Consider the following 27514-nt stretch of genomic DNA (forward strand, 5'->3'; position numbering starts at 1 on the left):
GGTGCTTGCCTTTGGCCCAGGGCGCGATCCTGGAGACCCGGGATCGAATCCCACATCAGGCTCCCGGTGCATGGAGCCTGCTTCTCCCTCTGCCTCTCTCTCTCTCTCTCTCTCTGTGACTATCATAAATAAATAAAAATTAAAAAAAAAATAAATAAATGAAACCTGCATTTGCATCTTCTTACTCTGCTCCCAAATCGTGGCACATACCTTTCTGTATGTTATTTTTAATGTGGATAAGTTGAAAGGAAAAATAAGCAGATAAGCAAACTATCAGGCTTTCTTTCTTTTTTCTTTCTTTAAATCAGCCTGAGTAGCTGCAGTCCAGAGATTTGAAAGTTAGGTGATGTGTTGTCCATGATGTGGAATCATCTAGAAGTCTGCTTCAACGTTTGCCTCATGCTGGGTATTGCCAAGGCACTGACTTGTGTTTGGAGCTGACAAATATCTACTACATCAAAATTTTGATTTTTTGAGAGTCCATCAGCTAGGATATAATTGTAGAATATTTGTGGAGAATCTCAGTTCAGGTGACCTTGATATTTTCAGCCAACCCTTCAGGCCAGTCAGTTTCCTGGGACTTCTGGCATCTGGCAAGCATTGCAAGTTTATGGTTGCCTCAGCTGCGCATGAACCTGTATTTATTAAATAGAAACTTAATATTTAAACTTAGCAGTTTTGCTGAAGGAAGGCAAGGCATTTCTTTTCCTGGCTGGAGACTTGAGGATATTAATCTATCTATATTTGTTCGTCTCAGACCTTTCTTGCTTTCTGTTTTTAGTGAGAGTTTGAATAATACTTTCAGTTTCCTCCCCTGTTTCCTTTGGAAAAGGTTCATTCCCACCTGCCTCTTGGAGTAAAGACTATGAATAAGTAGTGATGGGGGAGGCATTGGGACTTGAACCTAGGGAAGCTAGAAGTTCCATTTCAGTTCACTAGGAGCCTGGTGAGGTGATGGAGCTGACATAGCAATTGTCAGGGAAGCTTGGTCTGGACCAAGAAGGAGAGGAATCCATTAATGCTAGTGGAGAGGAAGCACTAGCAGTGTGAGAAGTCAGGACAAAAGAGACCCAGATCCGGAAAAGACTGCCTTCAGAGTGCTACTCTCAGAGATGCAGCCTGTGGCAGGAGCAACTGGGTGCTGCTTTCCTGATGTCAGGTCATGGCGGGCAAGTGCAGAAATAACCCCTGAGGTATAATGTTGAAAAGACATTACCTGGCATCAGTAAGGATGGGAGGAAAACTGAGGGAAATTCTTTGAAAATGCCTTGGTATAGAGCTTAGGTTTGAATTCTTGGTTGCTACTTTGGAGAAAGAAATAGTTCTTTCATCTATTTTAAGAGTTCACAGACATTCATCCAGCAGTGTGCTTATAAATTGCAATGGCAGGGGACCAGAATATCACCTGATTGGAATGGGATAGTACAAAATATTTTAAGAGCCATAAAAGGTTTATGCTTTGACACAGGAATTTCCCTCCTGGGAATTTCTCTTCAAGAAATAATCCAACAAAGGGACAAAAGCTTTATGCACTCTGATAGTCACTGTAGTATTGTCTTTTTTTGGGGGGGGGGCGGGGGAGGAAATCTGAGAATTGCCTAAAAGTCCAGTACTAGGAAAACATGAAATAAACTCATCAAACCAATGGATTGTCCTGTAAACCTTAAGAGTTATAATTGAGCACTTTTTAGCAATAGTGGAAAAAATATTTGTCACATGGAAAAGAAACCTACTACTAATTACAGCATCAGAGCTATGTCCAGCTGTGCAGCATTTGTTATTCATGTATAGGCAAGGATTAGAAAAACAAAAATAGCAACTTTGTGAGTGTGATGGGAATGTAGGTGATTTTCTGTTTTCTGTTTCTAGTGTTAATGGCTGTGCAACTACAGACTGTTATTCTGAGCTGCTAAGGAAAAAGTAGGGGTTGAATATGTGAATAAAGCTTTTAGCCATTCTTGTTCCTTGATCAGGGCCACCTAACTGAGATTTTGTTTAGTCTGTTCAGCTCCTTGTTCTTTTAAAAGAGGCTGGGGCCCGTTATTGGGTGAATTCCAGAGAGTTAGAAACAAAATCTCTTGCAGGGTGAAGCAAACATTTGTGTTTAAATGCAGTTGCAGCAAAAAGACACTGCATGTGGGGTCAAGGAGCAGTCTTCCAGAGGGAAAATTTGTTCTTGTTCTTGGAGATGTCAATGAGAATACCACAGTCTGCTAGATGTCAGCTTTATCTGGGGACCATATAATGGATAAGGTTGGAGTGTTTGACCTTGAATGTCCTTGCGAATGCACTGAGACTGAGGGCGAACTCTGGTTGATGGAAGTGGAGATTCCTCTAGAGATTTTACAGATCTAGTTATCCCATTTACTGGAGAGTCATGGTCAGATGTATCTCTGAGCTGAAAGATTATACCAGCTCAGGGACAAGACTTGGTCTTCAGGAACCTATCTAGGAAAGTCAGGTTCCCAGTCCAACCAGGAAATGTTGCCCACAGTAGAAGGAACTAGAAGGAAAGGAGGTGAACGGACATGGGAGAAGCTTTCCTAGAACAATGGTCACCTTCACTGAAGGAAGTATAAGTGGGGATGGACAGAATTGATCCATGTTTAGGAAGAAGGATTTGGTAAGAACTCAGGCTCCTCGGTGCGGGGTGAAGTAAAGCATGGCAGAGGTGGTGAGCATGGTGGGGAAATGTTGCAATCATCATATTTCCTGAGGGCACATGATATCCTCAAGGCAACACAGAACCAGTAGAGAACCCAGGGCCTGACATCTGCGGGCTGCTCCTCCGGGATCCTCTGTATCAGAAGTCTTTACCCATATACAGCTTGTACATATGTACCTTCATTTAAATGGATCCCTCTCCCTTTGTGTGGTTCACCAGGTGTGCCCATTAGGGGAACAAAGAGGAGAGGGTAATTAGAGATCATCTAGTTTAACAGTTTAATGCCTTCACTTTTTAAAAGAAACTGAAGTTTAGTAAACGGAAAAAAAAGTTGTGCTGTATTGGGTCCTATGAAAGTGAATCCTCAACTCCTAGCCCAGTGGCTGCTTGCCTGTCAGATTTTGGTGCCAGCCTGACACCCACTCGTAGGGTCTGGCATCTCTGATGTTTTCTGATGAAAAATGTGGTTTTGGGAAGACTGGCTAGAGGTCTAATGTCCTGGGATATGACTGGGCCAGGATTTGGGACATATTGCAATATGGAGATCTGTATTACTCCCGGATGAAGTGCAATGCAGGTGTGGGAGGCAGCTGAGTGACATGGGGAGGAGTGAGAGAGGAATTGAGTGTGGTGAATGGGGGTGAGGGCTCCATGGAAGGGTTCTCCTGGGAGCATGAAGGGTTCTCCTGGGAGCATGAAGACTGAAATACTGATGACTTAGGTTTAGGGAAGGTGGAGCTGGCAATAATAAGCAGGCATCCCCATCAGTGTTGCAGCAAGAGTGTGGTAGAAGCAGTCTGCCTTAATCCCCCAAACTCTCCCTATTTATCTGAGCTTCTATGGCCTGGGGTTCCTTTGGGACACAAGGTGGTAGACGCCGGTCTTCAGAAATAGGGCTTGGCCTTCTTTGACTCCTCTAAGGAAAGTTTCTCTCCTCTCCCTTCCTCCCCACTCCTCTGTCTTTTTTCTTTCTTCCTTCTTCTTTTTTATTCTTAGCCTTGCCCCATTTGTTCTTCTGGGAGAAATGATCACAGATGGGACCAGGATCAACTGTAGGCAGGAGGCCAGAGTGAATGCAGGAGAGAGGAGTAGGCCTTCTGTGGGGAATGTGGAGCCAGGAAACTTGGTCCATGGATGGCTGGATTTCCATACGCCTCTAAGTTAGGCCATGGGATACCATGAAAAGGTGAGCTGCAGACTTGATGGAGAGCCTCAGAAAGGCTGGAGGAGTAAAAGGTAGCCCAAAGCCAGCTTTATTTCATTAGGGCAGTACTGAGATGGCTGTTGGCACAGTGGAGTAGTAGCAGGTTCTGGGAAGCTGGTTTTGACAGCAGGAGAGAGAAAGCAGAATGTATTCATGAAATGAGAACAGCTCCTGGTGCTTAGCACGCAGGGCTTCGTGTGCCTTGAGAAGGCACTCAGACTTTCCTGGGGAGTCAATGTGGACCACTATGGCATCAGCCCACTATGTGGGATGAGCGGCAGACTGGTAGGCCCAGGACAGAGGCGTAGGAAGATAGACACAGACGGTGCTAGTAGGAGCCTTGGCATAAAAGCAGATGTGAAATACAAGGGCCTGACCCAAGGCAGAGGAAGAGTTGATAGACAGGCAGGTGTTGTAAAGAAGAAGGGAGGTTTGTTCCAGGATGAAGGAAGGGAAACTCGGGGCTTATTCTCTGGGAGGAAGATTTCCTCCAAAATAATTTCTTCATGAGAAACCAAAAAGTGTTGAATAAATAAATGTTCTCCCTCTTTTCCAAAAAAAGTTCAAGACAATTGAGAGAACAGACAAGAGAGGAAAGCAGAAGCTGTAGGAGAAAGAGCTGTCTCTTCTAAACAAAACCTGTTTTTAGTGACAAAGCCCTCTGGGGTTATGACCCCCTCTAGTAAGACCTCAGGCCAGTGGTGTGGCACCAGTGCCCCTTCCCTTAATAAATCAGGTGAAATCTGAGATTAGAGTGCAGCTGAGATTTGGGGAGTGGACGAAGGGGAGTGGAAAATAAAAGGTAAACAAGCATATAGTAATATGTAATCAGAGCATCTGGTATGCAGGATATGGCCGCCTGCGGGGGACACAGAATGAATCACCTCAACTCCACAGTGCCCAGGTTTGAAAGGAGGAGACCCGGAGGGAAAAACTGGTCAGTCCTGCTAAAGACAACCAAAGACCTCTCTTCTAGCACCCACTTCTTCCTCAGGGATTGATAGGCAGAATAACAATTTCCTACTAGGGTGGTGACTAGATAGATAGGTAGGTAGATAGATGGATATACAGACAGATACAAGGGACCTGCAGCAGTCACTTGTGTTTCTTGGCCTTTTTGCATCTTGCCCCCAAATTTAGGGGAGGGGCACAAAGTCTCAGGGAATGGGTCACTTCAGGACAACCTAGCTATGAGGTTTCCCACTATCTTGGTGACTGCCATCAATTGCAGGAAACAGTATCTAGCACCACCTCTGACATTTGAGTGTTTAGTAGAAGCTTGTAAGCTTGTAGACTAGGGGTAAGTGGCTGAAGAGAAGTGTGGGAATTCCATTGATACCAGTGGCCTAGACTATGATGTGACAACATTTGTGAATAGGACACATATATGGATATGGAACAGCTGGAGGTGGAACATTGGGGGTTGGTCCCCTACTCTCAGCATCGTGTCTGACCTCCAGTCCTCCATGCGAGTGCAGCCGGGATGCCAGTAGACAGAGGGAGTCTCTAACTTGCAAAGGAAGCAGACTCAGGGATCCCTGGGTGGCTCAGTGGTTTAGCACCTGCCTTCAGCCCAGGGCATGATCCTGGGGATCCGAGATCGAGTCCTGCATCGGGCTCCCTGCATGGAGCCTGCTTCTCCCTCTGCCTATGTCTCTGCCTCTCTCTCTCTCTGTGTCTCTCATGAGTAAATAAATAAAATCTTTAAAAAAAAAAAAAAAAAAAGGAAGCAGACTGATCCCAAGGCAGATACTGAGTTCTCTCAAGGCTATAAATCAAACCACCAGACGAATGATGTTTATTTCCCCTTTTCACCAGCAGGGGAACAGAAGGAACAGTTTTCAAAGCAAGTGGGTAAGACTCTACTGGAAAGAAGAGACCAATAGCAAATCCTAAAGAGCAGGGTAGACCTTTGTTTTCCAGTCTCATCTGACTTCTGGACACTTGTGTTGTACTGACAATAATAATAGCTCCCAATAATTGCTCTCTTAATTTGTGCAATGCTTTTTACTTGTAGTATCTCATATAATTTTCACAGTAACCTGATACGGAAGGCATTATCATGTCAATTTCACACCTGATTAATCCGGACTAGAGAGGTTCTAAAAATTGTTCAAGGTCACACAGCTAGTAACTAACAGAGTTGTTCTTAGAACTCTGGTCAGTCTGAGTCCAGAGTTCTGTGTTATCTGATCCGGTATACACAGCCCTGCCTCTCTTAGCCATTTATGTCCCTGCCTCCTTTAGCCACAAAGAAAAAAGCACAGTAGCAGCTCAGGGCCAGCAGAAACCCATTTGGGCACTGGGATGATTGCGTACCCCACTCTGGAGCATCATCTATAGACCTGTCATCATATGTCTTATTTGCTCTGAAACACCAGAGCATGTCCCCAGTACTGCAGCTGGGATGGAAAAGGGCTCAGACATAGTTCTTGGTAAGGAATGAGTGAACTGACCAGCAGGTGAATGTTGCCTTTAGGAATAGTCAATGAGGGCAGCCCTGGTGGCGCAGCAGTTTGGCGCCGCCTGCAGCCTGGGGTGTGATCCTGGGGACCTGGGATCGAGTCCCACATCAGGCTCCCTGCATGGAGCCTGCTTCTCACTCTGCCTCTGTCTCTATGAATAAATAAATAAATAATATCTTTAAAAAAAAAAAGGAATAGTCAATGAGGAATCGTACAAACATTTGAAGGATTTTCCATGGAGTATAAGGTTTCTCTCTAGACATTAGAAATAGACTGGCATATGGGCAGACTTTAGTTTACTGCAGAAAAATAATTTCTGAGAACTGGATGTCAACAGTGGAAATGGGCTGCCTCTATTCCAACACTTGTCAGGCATGTTGGAAAGATGATTTCTGCATAGGTAAGAATTTGAGCAGATGGCCGCTAAGGGCCTCCTAATATTAACAGTCTAGTATCCAACGTCTTGAAGGTGGATGTCGTATTTTGTGCCCCATCTAGCTAAGCGCTTTGCTAGAATTGTTGATTGCATAAATGAATGCAGCTGTCCCTACAGGGTTCTCTGTAGTAACCTGGAGAGGGTGTGCAGAGCACATCCTCCTCATCCTCTCCCCCACATTCTATGGCCTCACTTTCAACAGACAAGGCTGAGACTCCATTGCTCAGTACAGCACAGCAGGGCAGAGGTTTTCTCAGGCATTTATGTGGACCATAAAGAGAGGATAAAAGCAATGCGTCCAGGAATGTCTTGCAGCTCTGGTGGGATGCAGTTTCCATATTGGAGGCAAGGATTCCTATTCTGGGTCAGAAGAAAGAAGCATGGCTTCGAGATGACACAGCTGGACTGGCCCAGAAGGAACAGGTGCATGTAAAGCTGTGTGTATGACAGGAGTGATGGAGGTTAGAGGTGGGGGTCAGGATCTTATTGTCCTTGAGATAATGCCTGAGATTCTGGAAAGCTCTTTATGGCAATCTTCCTCTTCTCTGCTTTCCAGGGCCTCAGGTTCTTTTATGGGGAAAAAGCCTTCATTATACATTGTACAATAAGAGTTAAAAATGTCCAATGCAAATAACCTTGAGCATCAGTTAGGTTAGACTGAAGGCAAACCTCTCTGAGGTAGGTTGTGAAGGATAGAAATGAAGAAGTGGAATATTTTGTATCCCTACCTGTATTGGAGGAGGTATACATACACTGCAGATGGCAGGAGCAGTCAAGACTTCTGAGGACTAATTTTTTCCTCTCACAGTATCATCTCAGCTAAAAGGGAGGTGTAGAGATACTGCAATTGAAAAAAGGTCCCATAGGACTGTCTTAAAAAGGTAGAATTTTAAAAATGGTTCATGCTTCAGGGTTTTCTTTGAAATTTTGACCCTGTAAGCTATGTCTGGGAGATTTTGGCCAACCCTTAAGGATCTCCTGAAGGAGTCTTGAAAGCCCTGTACCCAGAGAGTGTCTTCCATGGTGTCTGCAGAGTTAGGAGTCTCACATGTTTTGTCACCCTCTGTAATTTTTCCCACTCATTTTCCCTCCTTTCCCTGATAATCCTTTTCACTATGTCTTATATTCCCCATATGAGTGAAATCATGTGATGATTGTCCTTCTCCGATTGACTTCTTTCACTCAGCATAATATCCTCCAGTTGCATCCACATCGAAGCAAAAGGTGGGTATTTGTGCTTTCTAATGGCTGAGTAATATTCCATTGTATATATAGACCACATCTTCTTTATCTATTCATTTGTCGAAAGATATCGAGGCTCCTTCCACAGTTTAGCTATTGTGGACATTGCTGCTATAAACATTGGGGTGCAGGTGCCCTGGAATTTCACTACATCTTTATCTGTAGTGCAGAGGGTGAGAGAGTCTTAAGTAGACTCCATGCTAAGTGTGGAGCCTAATGCAGGGCTGGATCTCATGACCCTGAGATCATGACCTGAGCTGAAAACCAAGAGTCAGACACTTAACTGACCGAGCCACCCAGGTGCTCGGAAAACAAATGTTTTTCTTAACGGTTTTTTGCTTTTTGCAGAGAGAGTCACAATTTTGATTTACATAGATGTGGAAACTCTATACATGATACAAAGTATGATTATACTTAACCAAATGTTTTAAATAGTTGGAATTTTGATTTCCAGATTCAACCCTTTGATTTTCTTTTTTCTTTTTTTTAAAGATTTTATTTATTTATTAGAGACAGAGAGAGAGAAAGGCAGAGACACAGGCAGAGGGAGAAGCAGGCTCCATGCAGGGACCCGACGTGGGACTCGATCCCGGGTCTTTAGGATTCTGCCCTGGGCCAAAGGCAGTGCTAAACCGCTGAGCCACCGGGGCTGCCCCAACCCTTTGATTTTCAAATTCAAACCATTCACACCAAATCATTGAAACCATTCCCATCAAAGCATTCACACAGTTTAAGCCTATTATTTCTGGTTAATGAACTTCTAAGGCTTCTAGTGTTAAGCCCCTAGCTGCTCAGGTGGCAGAGGCCTTATATTCCCTCTGTCACCTGGCTGAATCTGGACTGTGCTTCCTGTTACACTGTTCCATGTTGGTTGGCTTTTTCCTTTATCAAGAGTATCATCCCTTCCTTTTTCTGCTTTCCAAGTTATTGTCATCCCTCATATTACACTTGCAGTGTCTCTGTGTTGCTACTGTCCCTTTCCCTGTGCTTCTTTTTCATCCTAGAGCACTTACAGTTTCTACCACCCACTTCAGATTGGCTTTTTTTTTTTTTCTTTCTTTCTTTCTGGTATACATTGAAAATCCTGTTTAGTGTTCTTACCTTGGTGGAACAAGGGCACTTCTTACCTGGGACTAAACTTAGTAGCCATCCATGGTGTTCTCTTCAAGTGGACAGAAATCAATTAGTCTGATTCCTGCTCACCTTTCATCTCCTTTATTCATAAGAGATGTGGGAGGGAAGTGATTTAACTAATTGGTAAAATTGTGCAGAATGAATGGGATGCAAGCAGTCCAGCTCCCCCTCTTCCTGCCCCCTGACCTTGAAAAGCCTGGCTGCAGAGAATATTAATTCTCCACTTTTTTCCGGGAAAAGTATTCAGTTCTTTTGGGAGAGGTGTGCAAGTTTAATTTCTGTTGATAATAAAGGAAATATTTTGAGCTTCAATTTGCCATTTTATGGCTTTATCTTTAAATTTATTTAATGCTCAAATGAGGAAAAGGGGTGCTATGTATTAGAGACCTTAACACCAGGAAGTGATGGCCTTGGCATAGGTTTGTGGAGGCAGAAGGCATCCATCATTCAGAGTGCATGGTGTTGCATTACTCCTTTGTGGCTGCTGTATCTTGTATCATTTTGAATAGGGCAGGCCTCAGGATATGAGTATTCAAGAATGGACCCTCAGCTCCCAGACGGGGTCATCTGGTAAACAGAACTTTTGGCAACATTTGTTTAGTTGCTCAAACATCCAGGCCAAAAGTGGCATCTTGGTTTTGGCACTGTGCACATTTAGGTCTTCTTTCTGATAAAAAGTGATCAAGAGAGAATCCAGAAATGGACCCTTAACTCTATGGTCTACTACTCTTTTACAAAGCAGGAAAGAATATTCAATAGAAAAAAGACAGTCTCCAATAAATGGTGCTGGGAAAATTGGAAGCCACATGTAGAAGAATGAAACTGGTTAATGAACTGCTTAATGAACACCATACACAAAGATGGATAAAAGACCTAAATGTGGGACAAGAATCCATCAAAACCCTAGAGGAGAACATAGGCAGCAACCTCTCTGACCTTGGCTGCAGCAACTTCTTGCTAGACACGTACCCAAAAGCAAGAGAAACAAAGGCAAAAATGTGGGCAGCCCGGGTGGCTCAGCAGTTTAGCGCCGCCTTCAGCCCAGGGCCTGATCCTGGAGACCTGGGATCGAGTCCCACGTCGGGCTCCCTGCATGGAGCTTGCTTCTCCCTCTGCCTGTGTCTCTGGCTCTCTCTCTCTCTCTGTCTGTCTCTCATGAATAAATAAATAAAATCTTAAAACAAAACAAAACAAAAATGAACTATTGGGACTTCATCAAGATAAAAAGCTTCTGCACAGCCAAAGAAACAGTCAACAAAACTAAAATATAACCTACAGACTGGGAGAAGATATTTGCAAATGACATATTAGATAAAGAGCTAGTATTCAAGATCTACAAAGAACTTACTAACTCAACAACCAAAAAACAAATAACCCACTCAAGAAATGGGCAGAAGACATGAAGAGACATTTCTCCAAAGAAAACATACACATGGCCAACAGACACTTGAAAAAAAATACTCCACATCACTTGCCATCAGGGAAATACAAATGAAAACTACAATGAGATACCACTTTACACCAGTCAGAATGGCTAAAGTTAACAAGACAAGAAACGAGGATGTGGAGAAAGGGGAACTCTCTTGCACTGTTGGTGGGAATGCAAACTGGTACAGCCACTCTGGAAAACAGTATGGAGGTTCCTCAAGAAGTTAGAAATAGAGTTACCCTATGACTCAGCAATTGCACTACTAGGCATTTATCCCAAAGATACAAATGTAGTGATCTGAAGGGGTACCTGCATCCCAATGTTTATAGTAGCCATGTCCAAAATAGCCAAACTGTGGAAAGAGCCCAAGATGTCATCAACAGATGAATGGATAAAGAATGGTATATATGTGGTGTATATATATATACAATGAAATATTATTCAGCCATTAGAAAGAATGAATACTTACCATTTGCATTAACATGAATGGAACTGGAGGGAATTATACTGAGTGATTTCAGTCAATCAGAGAAAGACAATTTTATGGTTTCACTCATATGTGGAATATAGGAAGTAGCATAGAGGATCAGGGGAAGGGAGGAAAACTGAATGAGAGGTCATCAGAGAGGGAGAAAAACCATGAGAGCCTCTTAACTATAGGAAGCAAACTGAGGGGTGCTTGAGGGGAGTGGGTGGGAGAATGGGGTGATTGGGTGATGGGCATTAAGGAGGGCATGTGATGTGTTGAGCACTGGCTATTATACACAACTGATAAATTGTTGAACACTATATCTGAGACTAATGATGTACTATATGTTGGCTAATTGAATTTAAATAATAATTTTTTAAAAAGTGATCAATAGGTTTAGCTGCTTGGAGAGGCTGCTCCTGAAACTGGAAATGGGTCTAGATCACTGGGCGATGCCAGCCTTAGAGTTCACTGTGGCCTAAGGCCCCAAAGTCTAGCTCATCTGAACACTGGACTCCTATGGTCAAGATAGAAGCAGAAAGACCAGGATCAGGTTTTACATGACTAAGAATATGAATTTTAGGTTAAATATTCTCTCTGTCAACAGCCTTACCTACTTTTATTGTCCCCAAGCATATGGGCTTATGAAGTGCCAAGAGAAGTCCAAGAGCCCAGTATCAGAGTTGAGATATTGCCATTAGGTGGATAAGAGATTTAATGGGTTTGGGATTAGAGTGTGACAACAGAGCGACAACTCTATGAAAAGTCTTCATTTGTCCCCTGGAGATTTAGGTACTGGATGAATCAGAGAGTACTAGTGGCTAAAGGGAAAACAGTGAAGCTTCAGGTGCTCTAGTACCTCAGGCAGAATATTAGGTTGAATGACTGCAGGCCTGCAGATGACTAAGAAAACCTGGCATCCAGGTCTGGGGAGACTTTCCAGAAGACAGGTAGGTCTGTAACTTCGAGTCTCAGGCATGGCTCTTTGAAGAGATTGCACAGATGGACTGTCTGAGGGTCCCACCCAGAGGATTGTATCCAAGAAGTGAAATAAAAGGACACTCGGAGAAGGCTTTGCATTCAATATGTTGCTTTATGTCTCTCTATGTCTCCTGAGCTTGAGGGGGTGCATCCTCAGCCCTATGTACCCATGCTAGAGTGACTGACTCATCCCAGTTTGCCTGGGGTTTTCCTAATTTTAGGACTCAAAGTCCACTATCCTGGGAAACCTCTTGGTCCCGGGCAAGCCGAGATGAATGGACATCCTCTGGTGTGAGATATGAATGAGGGGTTACAAGTGTTTATTGAGTGGATGAGGACATATAAAGAAGTGCCATGATACCACACAAGGATCACACAGGGGGAGAAGCACAAGATTTAGCCTGAGATGAACCTGTGTTAGGATTCTCACCCTCACTTACTAATTGTGTGACCTGCAATAAATGATTGATTTTCCCAGACAGGTAATGTGTATAAAGCCACTTGTGATAGTGCCTTAACATCAAGTGCTCAGTAAATAGGAGCTATTCTATGATTTGAGACCTAGAAGCGATAATTGTGGGAAGGTTATGTATAGTTGCTCCTGATTCCAGAAGAGGTCCACAGAAGCCTAAAAAGGTTTGTGAAACCAGAGACCCTTTTGAGGTTTTGATGTCTACTATAGTTTTATGATCTGAGTCTTTCTAGGCTTTGGAAATTTGGAGAAAGAGAGCAAATTTCCCCCTTCTCTTCTAAAAAAGCTCATCCTGCATGGGTGCTTATTTCTCAAGGGTTCAGAGAAGCTAATGATGAGCTACCATTTGGTGTGGTGAGTGGTTCATGCTATGGGGAACATAGTTTCATAGGCCTGGATCAGAACATTGGAGATTGGAGGTATCTCAGAGTTACTTCAGTTCAACTCCTTCATTTTAAGTGTGAGTAAACTAGATGGGACCCAGGGAAATAAGGTGATTTAGTTTGTTCAATATCATACTTTGAATTAGCGGAGAGCCAGGGTCAGAACCAAGATCTTCCAGGGTGCCTGGGTGGCTCAGTTGGTTAAGTGTCTGTCTTTAGCTCTGGTCATTATCTCAGAGTCCTGGGATCAAGCCCTGCATCAGGCTACCTGCTCAGCGGGAGATCTGCTTCTCCCTCTGCCTTTGCACCTCCCCCTGCTTGTGCTCTCTGACTCTCTCAAGTAAATAAATAAAATCTTAAAAAAAGAAGAACCAAGATCTCTTGATAACTAGTGAGCACATTTTCCTCTAATATGTACTGCTTTTTTGTTCACCATGGCCATATCTTTCTTCGTTTTTGTTCCTGTTCAAAGCATACTTTTAGATTGGAGTTGAGCATTGTGCTAGTTTTCTGTTTTTGTGTCATAAGTTACTAGAAACATAGTGGTTTAAAATTTTTGTGGGCTAGAAGTCTCGACATGATTTAACTAGATCCTTTGCTCAGGGTCTCCCGAGTCTGCAGTCGACATGTTGGATGGGCTGTGTTCCTTTCTGGAGCTCAGAGTCCACTTTCAGGTTCACATGCTTATTGTCAGAGTTTAGTTTCTTATGTTTGTATGACTCAGGTCTATTTTCTTGCTGGTTGTTGAGAGCAGCTCCCAGAGACACATTTCGTTGCCTCTGGCCCTCTGACAACATGGAAGCCTACTTCTTCAAGCCTCATAGAAGCATCTCTCCTTTCGGAAAGGGCTAAATTACTCGTTTTAAGAAATTGCATCTGATTAAGTCAGGCTCACCTAGGGTAATCTCCCTTTTGATTAATTCATAGTCATCTGATTTGGGACTGTAATTACATCTGCAAAGTCCCCTAACCTTTGCCAGGTAATATATCCTACTCACAGGAGTGACATGTGGTCATAATCATGATCCATGAGTGTGTCCTGCCCATATAAAAGGGGAGGGGCTCTTTCAGATTTAGGGACGGTGGGCAGGGATTTTGGAGGCCAGCTTAGAATTCTGCTATCACAGGGTGTAGATCGAGGAAGACTTCCCATGAGAGGTGATGCCTGAGCTGTGAGTTACTTGAGGATATATTATTCATGCTTCTTTTATTTAAATCTCTAATGCATAACACAGTGTCTAGTACATCAAGTTGTAAGTTTTTGTTATAGAGTTAAATATACATACAAAAAACTCCACCATGAATAGCTCTTAGAGATTTGATAAAGCATTTTGAGCTGTAGGAACTATCGCAGGGTCAGGTTCAGGAGAAAGCAAGCAAGAGATTATGAAGCCTCTGTGACAGTTTGCTCTACATCATTGCCAATGGGTTCAGAGGCTGTCACTTCCAGATCTGGTTACTACTGCCCGCAGTATCACTTTCTAAAGCATCCTGGATATAATCTTCCCAGCGATCTTTTGATAGAAGACCGTAGGATTTCTACTGCTTACCCAGGTGACTGTTGTATGGTCACTGGTTTACTTGGCTCTCAGATGCCTCTGTATCCATTCATGTCCTGATATATCATGGATTATTACCCCAAGAATCAAGTGATACTGTTTTTATCATTTCTAGAATCCTTGAAGGAGAATTGGGATTACAGTTACTGTTCTTTAAGCTTAAAATGAGCTTCAATCAAGAGGAGGAATGAAAATTGCTTAAGTCAGACCCCACAGCTAAAGGTAAAAAATGCCTAGATTCTTTGAAAACTTTAGTTTGAAAGCATTTCTAGTGTTCAGCTCAGCTGAAGGGAAGGGTGCTTTGTTACAGAATACAATGACAGCTCTGGAAAATAGCAGCCTCTATGGCTTGCTGACACTGGGAACATAGATGTAGGAGGGCGAATAGTTTTATGAAAAGCTACCTTATTTGGAAAAAGTCTTACTTTAAGTAAAATAAAAAAAGGGCCCTGAGCTTTGTAAGTTTGGAAAGGCATAGAAATAGATATTACTCGGCAGACCTACGCAGTGTGTGCACGTGGGGGCCAAGATAAGAAAACTGCGTTACACTGTTTTTTTCCTATACAGAGGAAAATGGATAGGAAATTTCCTATCTTCCTATGAGATTGAAGATATCTCATTCTGATAAATGTTTAGTTTAACTGGTGATCCACTTTTTATTTTTTTCTATGTCTTTTACTCCAAATTATACCTTTTTGTTCTTTTCCAGTGACTTGTATAGAAATAATATTATAAATATAGCACTTTATTAAAAATAGTGATGAAAACACACACACACACACCTACTACTACTATCACCACTACTGTCATCAATATTTGGGAAACTCCCCAAATGCAGCGTCTTTGTTCTGTGTACACATGCGCAGGCACACACCATGGACTGCAGAAGTTCTAAGCCCTCTTGGGAATTTCTGCTCTGCCTTAGCAGTTATCTGTTTTCCCAACCTCAGTCCTCTAGGTTCTTTTGCATGCTGCCTTATTCTACATGAAACCTCATATCCTTAATCCAGTTTCATCCCCAAACTCATGCAAGTGCCAGAGACTTTTACTGGACTTTGAGGGATGGTTTTGGTTGATCATGTTGTATGGCATAGCTTTCTGTCCTCACCCCTTACCCTGTCTTCCCGCTATCTGCCTTTTCCTGCCGTTGCCTACCTCCTGAACTGCCTCAGAAGTTCCACATTCCTCCTTCTGTCATAAAACTTTTCTTCCTCCTCTAAATCTCCATGCCAGCTAACCCTTAGTTTAAGTAGGGAGAGGTGGGGGCCACTTCCTAACCAACCACTTAACAAAGATTTTTTGTTTTGTTTTGTTTTTTAAAAATTCATTTATTTATTTGAGAGAGAGAGAGAGACAGAGACAGAAACAGAGGGCATGTGTGTGCATGTGAGTTGGGGGAAGGGCAGAGAGAGAGGGAGAGAGAATCTCCAGCAGAGTCCCCTTGAGTGCTGAGCCCCACATAACCAGAGGCTCTATCCCCCGACCCTGAGATCATGACTTGAGCCAAAACATCATGGCAAAAATACCTCAAAATAGAGTTAAATATTTATTAAATATTTATTTATCTGATTGTTGAATCAGAGAAATCAACTGCACCACCCAGGTGCCCCAAAGTTTTTTTTTTTTAATCTTTTTTCCTTAACATTCATTGTAGTGTTAGCTGTTAAGATTAAGAGATTTTCTCCATACTGATATGTAGAATAATATATATTATATGAATATATATATGTATCTGTATTCTGAACATATGAGGAAAATCCCAAATAGAAAAACAGAAAATACTTTTTCTCTGTCACACACACACATACACGCCAACACCAAAATGTTAACAGTGGTCATCTCTGAGTAGTGGGATTATGGGTGATTTTTTTTTTTTTGTCCTCATTCTTTACTGAATGCTATTTTAACATTTAAGCATGCATTACTTTGCAGTATAAAAAGAAATAAAAATATATATCTAAAATGTAACAAAGAGTTCAGTGAGATGGCCACAAAGCCTGCCTGCTGTCACAGAGAGTGTGCTGCCCTCATAAGCAGGGGAGGTGAGAGACCTAGTTCTGGTGTAGTTCACTGTGGCCTTGGGAGACCATTTCTCCTCTTTGCCTTTGTGAGGACAGAAAACTGACCATTGATTTAACAAGTGGAGGTCCTTGGTGATCTTGAAAGAACTATTTCAATGCTGTGGTGGGGGAAATTCTGATTTCTAAGTGGTTTGTATATATTGTCTACAAGAAAATAGTTGACTTATAGTCTCCTAGGAACAATAAGTCCCTTCAAAACCTTGAGAATGTGAAACATCTTTATCTTTATTTTTCTGGATATGAAAATCATATAATGTGGTCCGCTGGAGAGGTGAGTAGGGCAAAATGGCCTCATTGTGGGTTTTGGTATGCATAGGAATTTCTCTTCAGGGAAAGGCACATTATAACTTTCCTATAGCTGATATTCAGTCTTTATTTTTGTCCCTGATGGAGGTTATGGTATTGGTAAGTTGCTAGAATGAAATGAAACAACTTATGTACATGCAGGCATCTTGGATTCCTAAATTTCAGTTTTCCCTCCCTATGGAACAGTTTTTCTAAAAATGCCCTTGGGGTTAGATTCATGACCTTAGCCTTCTTGGTAGCACCAGCCAACTGGTCTGATTGATCACTAAGTCATCCACAGTATCATATGTAATTTCTATTTTGAGGTATTTTTGCTATGATTATATTTGTTAGGCAGTTTCCCTGCAACTCAAGGGAAAACAGGCTTTTCTGCATCAGGTAAAAATCACTTATTGGGCCATTGTTTTATGACTCCAATACAAAGGCAGAAGCTGACCATATGCCATGGTGTCAACTATGCAGCTAGGTCCTTGATCAACCAACATGACACATAACAGGTTGAACAGGAACGCCCACTGGAGAAGATGCCATTGGGAATCAACAAACATTTTGTATATTTCCAATTTTGACTTTCTCATTTCCCCTTCCATCTCAAAATTTAGGCCTAAAGAGAAATCATCTCATTAGGTGGGGTCTAAAAAAAGGATATTAAATATATTCCAGCTTTTGACCTGCATGGGGATGATAGAGTCCCAAAGTGAGTGAATAACATCATTCTCTGATGCAAAAGGCAAAACAGTGCTGCAAAAATTATGTAAGGAAAACCAGCAGGTGGCGCTGCTGTTCCACGTGTCTCCCTTTTGAGGCCCACAACCATGCATAGAGAAGGAAGTTGCATTTCAGAAGGTGGGGAAGTGCTTTAATGATGCATGAGCAAGGGTCTGCTAAAAAGAGTAGCCCCTTATTGTGTCAGTCAGAAGTAAGCTCCTCTTGGAAGGGGCTTAGCTCATTTGACCTTGGAAACTGAAGGCTTAGCTCCACCAAAAAGAACGGAAATCAGAGGGAGATTTGCAAAGAGCACAGCTTTCAATTCCCCCATGGAGAAGTAAGGTTAGTGGTCTGGAGACGGCAAGCAAAAAACAGCACAACTAAAGACATTAGCCTTGGAGAGCCCTGAGGTTAATGTGGATAATAAGAGCTGCAAAACCCTACTACATGCTAATTTGGTTTGTTAACTTATTACATCCTTGAGAGAATGTTTTTTCCTCCACACTGGATGAAGAATTCCCTTGAGCAACAGAGGTTTTTGTATCAGGAGATTAAGTAGCATAGAAAATTACAGCCCGGAATTTGTGCTGTTTGAGTTAAGGTGGTGTCAGCATCCCTATTTTAAGCCATGCTTTTCATGGGTGTGAATTTGCCTGGGACATCCTGATTCCGTCCAAGCATCAGCTCAGTGCAGAACATGTGTGGTATGGCAGGCTCATGTAGAAGGGCAGAATCAGTACGGGGGAGATGGATTATAGGGCAAAAAATACAACAGAAGTGAGTTAAAAATTCACTGCAGAAATATGTAATGAGTTAGAAAAAAAATGTTGCAAGAAGATTTGTAGGGCAAAGACTTAGTGCTCATGTGTGACAACAGAATTGACAAAACATACACTTATTAGCTTTTAATGATTACTTGGGCCGGTGGTCTGTGAACTGAAATAGATCTCCTTGAGACTGAGATAGATCTCCTTGAGATAGATCTCCTTGAGACTATGGTCCTAAAATGTGTCTAGGTCATAAATACATATTTTCAAAATTGGTTAGCCCATGGCAAGGAGCGTTACAGGGAAAGCCTGCTGGCTGGGTTATATGATAACATAGCAATCATAAGGGAGGGAAGGTAATAAACACCTGCAGAGGTTTCATTATGGTTCAGACTCTATTTTCTATATTAGCTTACTCTCACAACAACTTCTACAATAGTCCCTGTATGATAAGATTTATTATTCCCATTTTAGAGATGAAAAAAAACTGAGGCATATGAAGTGAAGCAGCTTTCCTCGGGTATTCAATTGAGAACCTGGGACTTAAACTCAGGATTATCTGGTCCGAGGTCCATGATCCTTCCACAGTAATACCTCACGTATCTACTCCTTAGAAGATATTTCATTCCCTTTCCACTGATAATTGACAAGGCTGCCCAGTCTCAGTTTCCTCATCTATAGAATAAGGATAATATTATCAGCTTCTCAGAGTTGGTGTGGAAACCACTCAACACAGGGCCTAACATACAGAAAGCACTCCACATCTGCTCCTCACCATTATTACTATTACTATTTTTTAAAGGTTTATTATTTTTTTAGAGAGAGGGCACATGCACATGAAGGGAGAGGGGTGGAGGGAGAGAGAGAGAATCTCAAGCAGACTGTGCTGATCACAGAGCCTGACATGGGGCTCCATCCCATGACCCCGAGATCATGACATGAGCCAAAACCAAGAGTCTGTGCCTAACCAATTTAGCCACCCAGAAGCCCCAGCTCCCTACAATCATTACCACTATATTTGAGATGACATGGAGAACAAAGCTATGGTAAACAGTATACTTTGTCACTAGACCTTTCAGCATTTAAGGGAATTATGCCACAGAAGTGTTAGTTTCCTCAATTTTCTCAGATTCATGAGGTGCAAGAGTAGAGTACATACATTGATTTTTACAGCCAATAAGTAGACAAAGACCAAGAAAGGAAAACAGGCATGGAAAATTGCATGTCGATACTCAGAGAAACAAGGTTATTGTGGTAATTGAGTGGAACCAAAGGAAGTCACATGTGTGATTATCGGCTGCTCTCAGGGTATCAGTACTGTTCTTGTCTTCATGGTCTTTGAATGGACTAGGAGGGATCATGTAGATATACCGTCATCTCAAATCAGTGTAGTGTCCATTTTAAATGGACCATGATATGCAGGCAATGAAGTGTTTCACAGAAATAGAAAGGCTACCAAGAGTTTGACATTAGTTGCATAACTGTGGTTCAGTCTTCTACAAGGTCCACTGCCATTGCCTCTCCTGGCTGTGATGATTTGGGAAGTGCTTCTGTGGAAGTCATCAAGATGCTTTGGGGACAGAGAATTTCTGGCTAGCAGGATTAGGTTGGCAGTCTAGAAGGAAGAAGTTTTTGATAGGGAAAGGAGGGGAAGTAGAAGAACATGACCAGGAGAGAGAATGGACACACAGGGTAAGAAATACAGAAGAAGAAGGAGAGGGATGTGCTCTCAAGAGTGGAAGTGGAGAGTGAAAACTGGCTGAATAAGACCCTACCCGGCCTTATGTTTTCAGCTAGTTGTGATTGAGAATTTTTTGTATGATGGTTTCAAATTCACATGCACTGTGTGCATGCACACACACCTAGCCCATGATCTTTAGGAAGAGAAAGCTCAGAGAAGGGGACTGCCTCTATGTACCTGGCGGTGTGCAAAGGTTAAACTAATCTTACGACGATGCATATTATTTTTTCCTGCCTTACGCATAAGGAAATGGACTCTCAGCCTTAGTAAGAAGCAAAGCAAAGGTTTAAGCCTACCCCTAAACTTCTGTTCTTTCTAACGATGTTGATGATAGATAATGTGAGTTTTCCTGTGTTGCAAGACGTTGATAAGAGCACCTTTCTTGGTTATGAGGATGAAAATGAGCAAAAATTTCAGATATGTAAAGCCGGTGCAGCAGGGAATTGTGCATAGTAAATGCTCAAGAAATGTGAATTTATCTTCTCGGCCTCACTAAGCAATCAGAATGCATGTAGCCAAATCCCTCCCAGTCAGTTACCAAGCTGGGCTTGATTCAAATCCTCGTACTTTGGGGGAGAAAGTTTTTTATAGGAGAAACACTTTAATTTTATGAAATAGCCTCCAAGAGACCCCGGGAGGTTGCTGAGAATCAAGTTTTGGTTCATTATAAATAAAAACAATAGAAGCTGCTGGACAAGGCAGGGTAATCAATTACAGGTGACTGTCAGGAGTTGGATTTACTGGGAAGCAATCTAGAAGCACGGAAATATTGAAACACAGTGTGAATTGTGTGTTCTGTAATGGCTCTGGCCCTCTGGATACAGGCAGATGTGTAGGATGTGGGCTTCCTTTAAACTACATTATTCCACCTCCTGAGGGATTTCAATTCATCTCCACCAGCTCATCTACATACCACGCAGGTTGCCACTGGTAGAAAGTGTGTCTTCAGAGCGGACGGTGGTAAGATTCAGAATAAGGTATCAACTCCTGTTAAATGCAAAGCAAACACAGACGCTAAGTAGAGAACTGCAAATTAACACCATGTGGGTTAATAAGGCTGATGTCGACAGAGTTTAAAATTGCTTCCACAATTAGAGAACCCAAGGAAATCTATATGTTTGGGTCTCGGTGAGGATCACCAAATAGTGATGAAGATTCTTTGGTTTTCTAAAAATAAAAAAAAGAGAGAACTTTACTTCACACATTTTAAAGGGAAGGGAGTGGCATGAGATTACCTGAACCAGGTGGATACTTCCTCCAGCATCTCTGGCAGCAGCCTGTTTGCAGAGTAGCCAGGTAACACCATGGCTTTCTCAGCACATTGTGAAGCTTTAGCACATTCCTTGGCATGGAGGAAGACAGTCTTCTTTTTTCCCCTGGGCTCAATGCTTTCCAGATAATAGATAGCTATTTTTCTGTGGTGATGAACCGCAGAAAAATCAAGTCAAGGCCCATGAATGGCAGAGTGTGTATCAGGATGTGCTTCACTGCTCTGCCTCCAGGGAGGGTGCACACAGGTTCTCAATTTTGGACTCAGGCTTAGTGGCACCCTCTGTTCTCTGCTGACTAGTGACTCTTGCTGGGTAGCCACGACTATATCCGAGTATCCTGCCAGTGAGACACCACAGACTTGGCTGAGGCTGGCCCTGATCCCTCTCTCCTAACAGTCTCTCTTAACAAAGAGTTTATTTAAAATGACTTACTTAACTTTTGAAATTAAACATCAGATATCAAATTAGCACCTTCATAAGGAAGTGGGCACTCACCCTCCCTCTCCCCCACCAGACACATCTGCAGTGCCAACCTGGCATATCCTTTCTTTACCCCTGAGGTTGGAGAGGTGGGCTGCCCTGGAGTCCTCCTCCCCAGGCCTTACCTGAGTACACCATCCACTGTGCTTGAACATCTGCACTCCTCAGTATCTTCACCCTTTGTGACCTGTCCTCAGAGGCAACTCACATTTCTGGAAGCTTTTTGATACCAGCTGTTCAATCTCTTTTTTTTAATGAAGAGGAAGAACTGCACTTCCTTTCCTCTGTGTGATTCTGTGTGATGCGTCTTTATCTTTCTTTGTCTTTTCTATCTTATCCCTTCCCTCCTCCTACCCGCTCCTCCATGTCATGTCTGGAGCTCTTAGGCTGGAGTCTACCAATGAACTTCAAAGGACATATGAACCCTTAGGAATTGCATGTAAATTTGTGTGTGTGTGCACTTACAGATGTTATGCATACGTGTTTTTGAGAAAAGAGTCTATGGTTTTAATCAGATTCTCAAAGAAGTCTTGTTTCCCCACCCAAAAAGTTAGGTTGCATGGCTCTGAAATTCCCTTGGGTGAGCATATCTTTTCTGGTATGTTTTGGGTCTTTTCCTAATATTTTATCTTCATTGTGTGTTACATATTCCATTTGATTGTTAGATTTCTATAATATGGTGGAATAAAAATGGCCTATTGCTGCCTATTTACTGCTTTTGGACTCCAAAAATGTAGGAAAGGTTTTGTGGAGAGTAAGTATGTTTTTATTATTTTCCTAAAGTTGAAATTACATATTGATTACCCATAGGCCACCTCTGACCTGTGAAGTTTTTTTTTTTTTCTAAATGCTTATTATTTTAATTGAGGCCAACAGTGATAATTTAGTGAACTTTTACATTAAAATTGAGATTGGTGACTTTTCTTAAGCATTTGAAAGACTTCACAATGGTGGGTCAATATTCCTGTGTGAAGACAGGCTAGTGCTGAGTTTGTTCCCCAGCTAGCCAGTTTCCAACTCTTCTTAGTCTCTCCCTGATGCCAGGATCACCTGAGTTGTATCTTTTATTGCATTTGTTTATATATATATTTTTTTCTTTTTTATTTCTTAAGGTAAAGAAATATTCCTCTGTACCTATAGACATTCATTCTCATGCCTCTTCCTGCAGGAATTTAAGTTTAGGATCGCTGTTGTAAAGCCTAATGATCAGAATATGAGAAGCAAGGGGAACAGAGTGAGTTACTGTGGTTACAGCTGGATGTTCAGCCCGGATGCCTCTTTCCAGGCTGGTCTCCAGCCCCACGTAGCTTCCCTGCATGTTGGTCGCTAACAGCTCAGAGATCCCCTTCCTGTCTTCCACAGTGCTGGCAAAGTTACTGCCCTGTTAGACCCATGCCCCTCCCAACACACACCCAGAAGCCCACAGCCAATGACTGATTAACCCAGGCTGCAAAGGTGAGAAGAGCTTTGCTGAGCAGTTTTTATTGCAGAGTTCCCCTGGGATGGGACTAAAAGAAGGCTCCGGCTGAGGCTTGGCTTCCTCAGCTGCTCTCTCTGCCCCACCCTGCATCACTACCCTGCCACCCTTCTCCCTGATTCCTGAGGGCACTCTCCATCAATACCTTGTATGAGAATTCTTGCCTGAGGCTTCTTTGGGAAATCCAGCCTGGTGAGGCACTGAGAAGAGGAGCTCCTGGGGACAATTGAGGTCCTCTGGTTAACCAGCTCAAGCTTTCTGATGGGACAAGGGGGAAGCAGAATTGAAACAGAATATTCTAAAATCCTTGAACCTCTTTTTTACTGGAATAATTGTGATCCCAGAGATGGTAAATAAATTTTGCCTGCATCCCAATACTATTAGTATTCCCTATCTAGAAAGCTATGTTGGAAGTGACTCTGAAGTGACCTGAGGCAAATGATGATAAGGTCTGTTGGTCAGGATGTGAAAGGGGGTGGCACATCCTTCCTATCCTGCTTCTTTTTGCAAGGCTCAACTTGGATGCCATTCTTTCTGGAAGCCTCCCCTGAACCCTGAGTTAAAATTAGATATTTCTCTGAGTATTTGTAGCAATCTGTAATTATCTATATTGTCACATTTCCCAAATTGCATTCTTAATATTTATTGAGATATAACTGACATACATATTTAACTTGTACCATCTGATAGGTTTTTACATATGAACAACCTGTAAAACCATCACCACAATTGTGATAATCAACATTTACATCCCTTCCAAAAGTTTTTTATGCCCCTTTATGATCCCTCCAGAGAGAGTCCCTTCCTGCCCCTCATCCATTCCTGGATGCCCCCAAACAACCACTGATCTGTTTTCTGTCACCATAGACTAGTTTGAATTTTAATTAATTAATTTGTTAATTAATTAGGAGAGGGAGAATGGGGGAGGAGCAGAGGAAGAGAGAGAGAATCTCAAATAGATTCTGCACTGAGTGTGGAGTTCAACATGGGCTCGATCCTACAACCCTGAGATGATGACATGTGCTAAAATCAGGAGTCGAACACTCAGCCAACTGAGTCACACAGGTGCCCCAGACTAGTTTGACTTTTAGACAGTTTATTGATATAAATAGAATCATTCACTACATATTCATTTTTTTAAAGATTTTATTTATTCAAGAGATAGAGAGAGTGAGAGAGAGAGGCAGAGACACAGGCAGAGGGAGAAGCAGGCTCCATGCTGGGAGCCTGATGTGGGATTTGATCCCGGGACTCCAGGATCATGCTCTGAGCCGAAGGCAGGTGCTAAACCACTGAACCACCCAGGGATACCTCACTACGTATTCTTATTTTTGGTTTGGTTTCTTTCACTCAGCATTATTATTTTGATATTCATCAATATTGTATATATTAGTAGTTTATTACTTTTTATTGCTTAGTAGTATTCCATTGGATGGACATGTAGGATTTGTTTACCCACTTACCTGTTAATGAACATTTATATTGTTTCTAGTTTTTGGTTATTACAAGTAAAGCTGCTGGGAACATTCATGTACATGTTGAGAGAATGAAAATGCAAGCCATAGATGAGAAAATAATTGCAAAGCATATATCTGAAAAAGGACTTTTATCCAGAATATATAAAGAACTCTAAAAACAGAAATAGGAAGACTACCCAAGAAATGGGGAAGAGATTTGAAAAGACGTGTCACAAAAGGAAATATAAAGATTACAAATAAGCCTGTGTTAAGATGCTCAGAATCACTGGTTATTGGAGAAAACTTAAATCAAAACAAGATATCACTATACAGCTATTAGAAAACAGTTTGGAGGGATCCCTGGGTGGCGCAGCGGTTTGGCGCCTGCCTTTGGCCCAGGGCGCGATCCTGGAGACCCGGGATCGAATCCCACGTCGGGCTCCCGGTGCATGGGGCCTGCTTCTCCCTCTGCCTGTGTCTCTGCCTCTCTCTCTCTCTCTGTGACTATCATAAATAAATAAAATTAAAAAAAAAAAAAGAAAACAGTTTGGAAGTTTTTTTTTCATTGTTCAAAATATGAATATACATATCTAAAAATATGGAACATTTCATGAATTTGTGTGTCATCCTTGTGCAGGGGCCATACTAATCTTCTCTGTATCATTCCAATTTTAGTATATGTGCTGCTGAAGCAAGCACTGGTTTGGAAGTTTTTTAAAAAGTTAAACATACATCTTCCATATGATTCAGTTTTCTTTAAGAGGTAATTTCTCAAACTGAATTTTGATTTCTGACTATCTGGATATTTCACTAGAGTGAGGTGTAAACACCTTAAGATTAGGAACACTTCTTAAAATTTTATTTTATCTTATCTTTTTATTTCATGTGTATATTCCTAGAATCAAGTAGCATGACAGTTGTGGAGTAAGTTAAATCCTATGACCGAAAGTTAGGTAGTGGAAAATGTTCCTGAATTTGAGTGTCATTGGAGGAGGATTATCATTTTCAAAAACAAAGGTGAGAACATAGAACTGCACCGTTCAGACTTTGCCATGATTTCCTTTGCATTTCTAGCAAGAGATTTTCTAAGGTCCCATCCAGAATGCCTACTACCCACTGCCTATTCATACACTTCCCAAATTATAGTGAACACCTGTAGGCTCTTTAACCTCCCCAGTGGCACTTATCTACTTAGTTTCATAGCTTTTACATGTAAAAGCCTGTGAGATTTTTAAGGGTAGAATTCAGTTCTGATTTATTTTTGTTTCTCCCCATGGCTTCCATTTAACAATTTGTACATATATTTGCTCAACTAAATACGGTGATTGCATGAATTAAACACAGCTTGACATCACAGGCATGTATTTTACTGTCAGGAAATATGGGAGCTCTAAAAGAAGTAGAAAATTATACTGTCTATGTGCAATTTGTCAGAGTATTGGCACTATCTCTAAGACTGGACTCTGAAAATTTTTAATCAAATCTAAAAGGTATTTTCCCTAGGATAAGTATTATTTATGCACATTATAGAACACATAGAAAATGTGTTAAATGCAGTGTTAGTGGAAAAGTAAATGTGTGCAGCACCTCTCTAGAGGACAATTTGGAAATCTACCAAAATTTTAAATTTATCTCCTTTTTTATCTAGAATCTTGATATCTACAAAATCATCCTACAGAAAATGATTTTAAAAAAGCCTACTAGTCTTTCTCCTATGCACTGCTTAGTTGTGATTATATAAGGAACATGATTTTGTACTTATTTTTTCCATTTAATACAAGATTATTATCAAACAATCATTTCCTTATGTTGTTTCAAAGTCTTTTGCCTATTTTTTAAACATCAGTGTTTTATTAGTGTCAAGTGTACAATGTAGTCATTAAATATTTCCATCCATTGCCTGGTGCTCATCCAATAAGTGCACTCCTTAATCCCCATTACCTATTTCACCCTTTACCCCACCCATGTTCCCTCTGTTAACCATCAGTTCTCTATAGTTAAGAATATGTTTCTTGGTTTGCCCCCCTCTGTCCCTTTTTTTTGCCTTTGCATCTTTGTTTTGTTTCCTAAATTCCATATATGGATGAAATCCTATGGTATTTGTCTTTTTCTGATTGAGTTATTTTACTTACCATTTTACCCTCTACCTTCAAAAATGTTACTGCAACTGGCAAGATTTCATTCTTTTTTATGGCTGAATAATAATATTCCATTGCACATAAATACCACCTCTTCTTTATCCATTCATCAATCTGTGGACACTTGGGCTGCTTCTGTAATTTGGTTGTTGTAAATAATGCTGCTATAAACATAGGGGTGCCTGTATCCCTTTGATTTGGTGTTTTTGTATTCTTTAAGCAATATCCAGTAGTTTGATTACTGGATCATAGGGTAGTTCTATTTTTAATTTTTTGAGGAACCTCCATACTGTTTTCCAGAGTGGCCACATCAGTTTGCATTCTCACTGACACTGTAAGTGGGTTCCCCTTTCTCCATATCCTTGGCAACACCTGTTGTTACTTGTGTTGTTGATTTTAGCCATTCTGACAGATGTGACGTGATATATCATTATAGTCTTGATTTGCATTTCCCTGATGATGAGTGATGTTGAGCATCTTTTCATGTGTCAGTTGGCCATCTGGGTGTCATCTTTGGAAGAATGTTTGTTCATGTCTTCTGCCCACTTTTAAATTGGATTATTTGTTTTTTGGGTGGTGATTATATACATTCTTTATATATTTTGGATATTAACCCTTTAATTGGATATGCCATTTGCAAATATCTTCC

At 41.6% G+C, this 27514-nt stretch overlaps 1 protein-coding gene and 1 non-coding gene across 2 annotated transcripts in view; one reads left to right on the forward strand and one right to left on the reverse strand.

The window, feature by feature from the left end:
* Positions 1-27514, forward strand: part of LOC144322332 (uncharacterized) — a 360447-nt gene that overhangs the window by 95636 nt on the left and 237297 nt on the right. The window lies entirely within an intron of this gene.
* On the reverse strand, positions 25320-25426 carry LOC144322880 (U6 spliceosomal RNA). Its single transcript, XR_013388478.1, has one exon. It is a non-coding gene; the product is annotated as a U6 spliceosomal RNA (small nuclear RNA).

This window comes from Canis aureus, chromosome 10, assembly GCF_053574225.1.
Source record: "Canis aureus isolate CA01 chromosome 10, VMU_Caureus_v.1.0, whole genome shotgun sequence".
Classification (NCBI taxonomy): Eukaryota; Metazoa; Chordata; class Mammalia; order Carnivora; family Canidae; genus Canis; species Canis aureus.